Genomic DNA, 8,290 nt, shown 5'->3' with positions numbered 1-8,290 from the left:
CTGGAGGGAAATAAAGGGTATCAGTTAATGAATATTATTTCTTATTGGGGTAATGACAATATTCTAAAATTGATTATGGAGTTCCCATTGCGGCTTAGCCGGTTAAGAACCCGACATGGTCTTCGTGATAATGCGTGTTTGATCCCTGGCTTTGCTCAGCGGTTTAAGGATCCAGCATTGCCACATGCTGTGGTGTAAGCTGGCAGCTGTAGCTCCGACTGGACCCTTTAACATTGACCTGAAGGTGTGGCCTCAAAAAGAAAAAAGAAAAAATTCATCCTGATGATGATCATACATTCATAAACATACTGAAAATCATTGAGTTTTACTTTTTTTTTTTTTTTTTTTGGTCTTTTTAGGGCTACACCTGCAGCATATGGAAGCTCCCAGGCTAGGGGTCGAATGGGAGCTACAGCTGCCAGCCTGTGCCACAGCCGCAACAACACCAGGTCCGAGCTATGTCTGTGACCTACCCCACAGCTCAAGGCAATGCCGGATCCTTAATCCACTGAGTGAGGCCAGGGATCGAATCTGCATTCCTCATGGGTACCAGTCAGGTTCATTATCGCTGAGCCATGATGGGAACTCCAAGTTTGTTTTTCTATGTCTGTGAGTCTGTTTCTGTTTTTTAAATAAGTTCATTTGAACTCCTTTTTAGATTCCACATATAAATGGTATAATAATTTGTTTTTTATTTCACTGGGTATGATAATCCCTCGGTATATCCATGTTGCTGTAAATGGCATTTGTTCATTCTTCTTTATGGCTGAGTAATGTTCCTTGTATATGTATACCGTGTCTTCTTTATCCATTCCTCTGCTGATGGATATTTAGGTTGCTTCCGTGTCTTGGCTATGGTAAACAATGCTACAATGAACATTAGGGTGTATGTATTTTTTTGAATTCGAGTTTTTGAGTTTTCATCTTTTCTAGGTATATGCCCAGGAGTGGCATTGCTGGATTATAAGCTAACTATATCTTTAGTTTTTTAAGGCACTTCCATGCTATTTTCCACAGTGGCCGCACTAATTTTCATTCCCACCAACAGTGTAGGAGGAGAACTGGACTTTTTTTCCTCCTTCTTTTTAGGACCGCACCTGCAGCCTGTGGAAGTTCCCAGGCTAGGGGTCAAATTGGAGCTGCAGCTGTTGGCCTACATCACAGCCACAGCAATGTTGAATTCTTGACCCATTGAGCGAGGCCGGGGATGGAACCCGCATCCTCATGGATACTAGTCGGGTTCATTACGGCTGAGCCACAAGGGGAACTCCTAGAGACCAGAGCTTTTAAAAGACAGGTATTCCACTAGGAATTTAGAAGTCAAAAAGCATTGTTGATATCATATATGCATATGCAGCACTAGCTTTTCATTGATTATGGGGTCCTTTATTTACCTGAAAATGTGCACTAGACTAGCATGTCAATATTTTAAATAGATGAATCTATCGATGCCCATATTAAAAAGGTCTTAAATTCGTAAATTAAAAAGAACAACAACAGAAGCTAAACTATGGTGAGGCTTTGCAGTTGCTCTGTGCTGGGGAGCCCAGCAGTGCATCCAACTGCCCAGCCTCCTGGGCCCCCTGAAAAGGTGAGAGGAGCAGCCCTGACAGAGAGTCACAGCAGTCGCCTCCTCATCCTTCTCCGATGCTGGCTTCTGCGCCAGACGCCCCCACCGCCTCGGAGCTCTGAATGCGACCATGCTCCTTCTTTGCCTCCGCCTCCCCTCCCTCCCGCCCGCTCAGGCACCTCTCTGGCTGCTCAGTCCTGCCTCAGTGTCCAGTCAGAAATAAAATTCAACAAAAATGTATTACGTCTGGAATTCATCCTTGAAGAAAAAAAGTGAATATCGAGACTATGGATCAGAGCAAACAAAATTTAACTGCAGGATTTTCTCCTCGCATGGAGTGTCTTGAAGATTTTGAAGGAGGTGGTGGAGGGGACAGGACCACGTCCCAGGTGGGAAGAGTCTGATCCTCTTCCTCTGAGCGCCCCTAAGTGCCTTTTCCAGACAGATGTGCTTAGCTGACTTCACCTGTGATCAAGTGGGATCTGGCTTCTTCTCTGAAGTGTTCAGGGTGCACCATCGCCCCAGAGCTTCCGGCCAGGTGATGGCTCTTAAGATGACGGGTAACTGGGCAAATAGGCTGAAAGAAGGGCGGCTCATGAATAGACTCTCCCATCCCTACATCTGAGAGTTGTGAGTGTGTGTGTGTACATCTGGGACAATTACATGTACTTACAGAGAATATCGACTCTGGAATCTGGAACAATTGCCAGATAGTAACCTGCATTTGCCCTGGACCGTGAGAGTGAACTTGGCTTATGACACGGCAGTGGCTTTCAAAGGCATTTTCCATCAGGACCTCACATCTAAGATCTGCCCCATAAAGACGGATGAGAATGGCTACTCTGCAGTGGGAGCTGACTTTGGCCTGGCTGGCAAGATCTCTGATGTTGGCCTGGGGAGTGAGACGCTGGCTGTGGTGGCCTCGCCCTTCTGGATGGTGCCGGAAGGTTCTCTGAGACGAGCCCCACAACAAGACGGCGGATGTGTTCTCTTATGATGTCCTCCTCTGTGGGATCCTCAAACGCATCCAGACTCTCTTCCCTGAACAGCGGATTTGGGGCTGGACTGTGATGCTTTCCAGCACACAGTGGGAGACTGTCCCCTGGACCTTCTGCAGCTTCAACTGCTGTCATACGGACCCCAAGCTGCACACATCCTTTGTGGAGATTGGGAAGACCTTGGAGGAAATCCTGAGCCACCCACAGGAGGAAGATCTGGAGAGGGACAGGGACAGCCAAGGGACTCTCAGAGAAAGGACTTGGTGTGAAGCAACTGAGCTTACAGGGTGACAATATCCCTCCCATGTCCCCATGCCCAAGATGTACTATCTGGCTGTCTTGAAGCCAGTTAGACCTCTCCTCTAGTATTGCCCCCATGTACAGTGAATGTCTTGGACCCCTATTACTGGCCCCAAGGAAGTGGTGCTTCCCATGCCCCTAAAACCAACCCTTTCAGTGCCTGCCAGGACCTCAGAGGTGGCAAGATCAAGTTCTTTGACCTGCCCAGCAAGTCTGTCCTCTCCCTGGTATTTGACCTGGATGCACCAGCGCCCAAAAGAATGTCCCTGGCCCCACCTGCTCGCAGGTGGTGTTCTTTGCCTGGTTCACCAGAGTTCTTGCATGAAGAGGCTTGTCCGTTTGTGGGTTGAGAAGAATCACTAACTGACAGGCCCCTGCCTTGCCTCAGTGATCACAAGCACAGAAGAAGAGCGATCCCACCATTCAGAGCATCTGCCCAACCAGCTGCTGCGGCCCGTGAGGCCAGGGACTGCTCCAGCCCCAGGAAGAAAAGGGTTTGGGGCCCAGGCCCCAGGGGATCTGTCCATGCCTTGGAGGTGCCCCTGAGGAGATGGAGGTAGAAGAAAGGCCAAGAGATTTGGCTCTAATCCCCTTCTCTGTCTCAGCCACAGGCCTGAAAACCCAGGGAGAGCAGAATGGGTGAGAGGGGTCAGTTCCCATCTCACCCTGGGGTGGACCTTCAGCTGAAGCCACAGGGCCCCTTGGCACACAGCCTCGACTCTTCTCTTGAGCCCACAGAGCAGGCAGGCTAAGCCAAGCCAGGCTCAACTTTGGGGCTCCCAGGGCCCAGAGGCCACAGTGAGAGGCCTTCCTAGTTAGGGCCAAGAGCGGATACCAAGCCTCTGCAATCCAGCAAGGAGCTCCGGCCCCCGCTCTCTTGTTTCTGTTTTTTTGTAGGTTTTTTTTTTTTTTTTTTTTTTTTTTGAAAAACTTTCCTGAGACCCTATGAGATTTAAAAATAAAGTTGGGCATTCCCACTGTGGTTCAGTGGGATCGGCGGCGGTGTTTAGGGAGTGCTGGGGTACAGGTTCGATCCCCGGCCCAGCACAGGAGGTGAAGGATCTGGGGTTGCCACAGCTGTGGCTTAGGTTGCAACTATGGCTCGGATCTGATCCTTGGCCTGGGAGCTCCATATGCCTCAGGGCAGCTGAAAAATTAAAATAAATAAATAAAGAAGTAAAGTCAGCCTTATAGGAGAAAAAAATAAAAACTCTGGTATTAGACATGAGATGTCAGGAAGGGGACCATTGACTAGAAGGGACCAGATAGTGATGAGGGCCCCTGAGGGAGTTTCTGGGGTGCTGCTACTGTTCTGTCTTTGACCTTGGCCATGCATACCCAGAGGGATTCCTTCTGTGGTACTCCTTCAAGCTATATACCTTATGAAGCATCTCCTTGTTTGTATGTATGTTACACTTCAGCTTAGAAGTTTAGGAAAATCAGGTGCTGGCTCCAACTGGGTCTGGTGTGGGGGGCCTAGAATCCCACCCGCCAAGAGTGAGGCTTCAGTCGCTAATGTGGGATCGTAGCTTCTCTGAAATATTAGCACTCTCCTCACTCTCCCCTCCATTTTGGTAAATACTTTTTTTTTTTTTTTTTTTTTTTGTCTTTTCGGGGCCACACCCTCGGCATATGGAGGTTCCCAGGCTAGGGGTCTAATCCGAGCCACAGCTGCTGACCTACAACACAGCCACAGCCACAGCAATGCAGGGTCCGAGCCATGTCTGTGACCTACACCACAGCTCACGGCAACCCCAGATCCTTAACCCACTGATCGAAGCCAACCTCGTGGTTCCTAGTCGGATTCATTTCCCTTGCACCATGATGGGAACTCCAGGTAAATACATTTTTTTACTTTAGAAGAATAAAGTGCCAGAAATGGAACCTTCCTTCTCAAGGTCATGGAAGGTTAGCTTCCTCCCATGAAGGAAGCATCCAGCGAAGGCCTGCCTAGTGGGAGGGGCAGTCTGCTTTTCAAAGGAGGTGGCGGAGCACCTGCAAAGAGCTTCCAGTCCCCTACCCCAGACCCCGCAGCCCACGAGTCAAGCTGGGAGACTGTGTTTATGACCTTGGTCCAGATTCTTCTGGTGTCAGGTAACCAAAACCTTCCTCAAGTTAGCTTAAGCAAACAGCAAACAGACACCCAGGACCCAGAAGCATCTTGTGGGACCCAGATCCAGCTTCAGCAGAATTGAAATCAGGCATCACAAAGCCACTAGATTCAAGGACAGTCATCCTCTCCTCATCTCTCTCTTTCCATGAGACCCCCTGATCGCCCATTTGCTTCTCTTTGGAGTTGTCTCCGTTTTCTTTCCCTGCGGACCAGTTTTCTCGGCTTGCTCTAGGAGAGAACTGACCCGGGACACGCGAATCCTGATTTGGGAGCGATGACTGACTTAGGATATGGGTCCAGTCATTCATAGACAGGGAGTAGGAGGCAGTGGTTCAAGCATGGAGCCCATGAGAGAGGGGACCTTGGAGATGGAGGTTTGTGTGCTGAGCAGACAATGAGCTCCCTCTGTGGCATAGCATGCTAAGAATCCCGTATTGCTGCAGTTGCAGCTCAGATTAGATTCAGATTAGATTCCTGGCCCGGGAGCTTCCATATGCCGAGAGAGAGAGAGAGAGAGAGAGAGAGAGAGAGAGAGAGAGAGAGAGAGAGAATGAGACCCAGTCCCAGTTCATTGGGTTTTCCGAGAATAAATAAAATTTTAAATATATATGTTGCTTAGTAGATGAACTGGCATAGAAAAAGCTCACTGCATTATTTTGTGCTCTCGTTATTACCGTTATTTCCTCCACCCATGCCCAGGTTCCTCTCCCTTCCCCTCCCCCAGCCAGTGTTACCAAGTCCCAGCAGGTCTTCTCCCACGAGCCTGGCTTTTGGTGGCATTGGAAGAGGCACTGGGAAACCTGACACTGGCAGGGCTCGCCCCAGCTCAATGCCATGTTGGTTTCCCACTGGCTTGACAGAAGGGCCTCAGAGCTTTGGGGACCCAGAGTGCCCCAACTATGGCTTAAAGCAGCATCTTCTGATGTGTGGTCCATGCAGGACCACCAGCAGCTTAGTTGCCTGGGCACCATTCAAAATACAGATCTGGATCTTTTTGGAATTTGCCTATTTTTTCTTCATCTTCAAGGCCCTGCTTGAGCTGCCTTGGCCCATCTTTCAGCCTCTTCTCACCACCTCTTCTTTGCTTTCTGTGCACCAGCCTCTCTAGTGTTTTTGTTTTTTTCCATTTCGTTTTCTTTTCTTTTCTTTTCAGGGCTGCACCTGAAGCATAGGGAAGGTTCCAGGCTGGCAGTCAAATCTGAACTAGCCTACGCCACAACCACAGCAATTTGGGATCTGAGCCACATTCTGCAACATATGCTGCAACTTTCAGCAATACCAGATCCTTAACCCACTGAGCAAGGCCAGGGATCGAACCTGCATCCTCATGGATACTAGTCGGGTTCTTAACCCATTGAGCCATAATGGGAACTCCATCATTTTCTTTTTTTTAGTTTAAAAAATTGACATAAAATTTACTATTTTATCCCTTTTTAAGTGCACAGTGCAGAGCCATTAAGTGCATCCTGACCATCACCTCTCTGGTTCCATTTTTTAGCATCCTAAACAAGTGCATTAAAAAATAACTCTTGGGAGTTCCCGTCGTGGCGCAGTGGTTAACGAATCCGACTAGGAACCATGAGGTTGCGGGTTTGATCCATGGCCTTGCTCAGTGGGTTAACCATCCGGCGGTGCCATGAGCTGTAGTGTAGGTTGCAGACACGGCTCGGATCCAGTGTTGTTGTGGCTCTGGCATAGGCTGGTGGCTACAGCTCCGATTAGACCCCTAGCCTGGGAACCTCCATATGCCGTGAGAGCGGCCCAAGAAAATGGCAAAAAGACCAAAAAAAAATAAAATAAAATAAATTAACTCTGGGAGTTCCCATCATGGCGCAGCGGAAATGAATCCAACTAGGAACAAGGACAAAAGACAAAAAAAAAAGTATGTAATCTTCTTGGAATTGATTTATATGTATGCTCTGACATAGGGGTCAATCTTTTTTTTACACTGGAGTATCTGATTGACTCATTTCCATTACAGGAAAAATCACTTTTATTTCATTTATTTTTTTTTTCTTTTTTTCCTTTTTAGGGCTGCACCTGAGGCATATGGAAGTTCCCAGGCTAGGGGCCAAATTGGAGCTGCTCCTGCCAGCCTATGTCACAGCCACAGCAACGCCAGATCCAAACCGTGTCAGTGACCTACACTGCAGCTCACAGCAACGCCAGACCGCTAACCCACTGAGCAAGGCCAGGAATCGAACCTCCATTCTCATGAATACAAGTTGGGTTCTTAACCTGCTGAGCCACAATGGGAACTCCTTTACAAAGACATCTTGGTCATGAATAAATATCCAAATAGGTTAAGGTCTGTTTCTAGATTCTCAATTCTGAGACTTTTATCTGCTTATTCTGTCCTAAGTCCTTGATGCATCTATTTTTAAAAAATTTTTATTATTGGAGTTCCCATTGTGGTGCAGCAGGAACACATTCAACTAGGGACCATGAGGCTCAGACCCTGCGTTGCTTTGGCTGCGGCGTAGGCTGGCAGGGCTGTAGCTCCGATTGGACCCCTAACCTGGGAACCTCCATATGCCACAGGTGGGGCCCCAAAAAAGAAAAACAAAATTTTATTATTGTTGTCATCATCATTATCCCCATTTTACAAATGAAAAAGAGGCCCAGAGAGTCTAAGTAACGTGCCCAAGTAATTTACTAGTTAACCAGAACTGGACATGGAACCAAGGCATCTGGCTTTTCAGTCCATGCTCTCAAGAAGTTTTATAGGAGTTCCCGTCGTGGCGCAGTGGTTAATGAATCCGACTAGGAACCATGAGGTAGCGGGTTCGGTCCATGGCCTTGCTCAGTGGGTTAACGATCCGGCGTTGCCATGAGCTGTGGTGTAGGTTGCAGATGCGGCTTGGACCCTGAGTTGCTGTGGCTCCGGCGTAGGCCAATGGCTACAGCTCCGATCCAACCCCTAGCCTGGGAACCTCCATATGCCGCGGAGCGGCCCAAGAAATAGCAAAAAGACAAAAAAAAAAAGAAGAAGAAGTTTTATAGCTTTTCCATCTGAATACTTCAAATAACATACATCAAAGTAGCTTTGAGTGAAGAAGTTGGTTTGTGAACTAGGCTCCTGCTTCTCCATTCTCTGGACATTGAATAAAGCTTGAGCTGCTTTAATTTCAGCTTCGGTTATGTATTTGGCTGTATGAACCTTAACAGAAGAAACTTCCCCATGGAGACAGAGAGCCATGGTCAGGTTGGGGCCTGAGCCAGGGTCCATGTGACTTAATGGGGTAACACTGGGAAGCTTAGGTGCTCAGGGGTTCAGATCTTCCAAATCTGGGCACTTTAAGACGAGTA

General features: G+C 48.1%; 1 pseudogene; it reads left to right on the top strand.

Moving 5' to 3' along the window:
- Positions 1 to 1,857: 1,857 nt before the first annotated feature.
- LOC100517929 (dual specificity testis-specific protein kinase 2 pseudogene) lies at positions 1,858 to 3,511 on the top strand (annotated as a pseudogene).
- Positions 3,512 to 8,290: the final 4,779 nt, after the last annotated feature.

Source organism: Sus scrofa, chromosome 2 (assembly GCF_054392235.1).
Source record: "Sus scrofa isolate SSC_HxYL_T2T_F1_AM1 chromosome 2, Sscrofa_HxYL_maternal_Yorkshire_Landrace_v2.0, whole genome shotgun sequence".
In the NCBI taxonomy this organism is placed as follows: domain Eukaryota; kingdom Metazoa; phylum Chordata; class Mammalia; order Artiodactyla; family Suidae; genus Sus; species Sus scrofa.
Note: the sequence above shows the minus strand (reverse complement) of the source record. Positions and strands in the feature narration are given on the sequence as shown.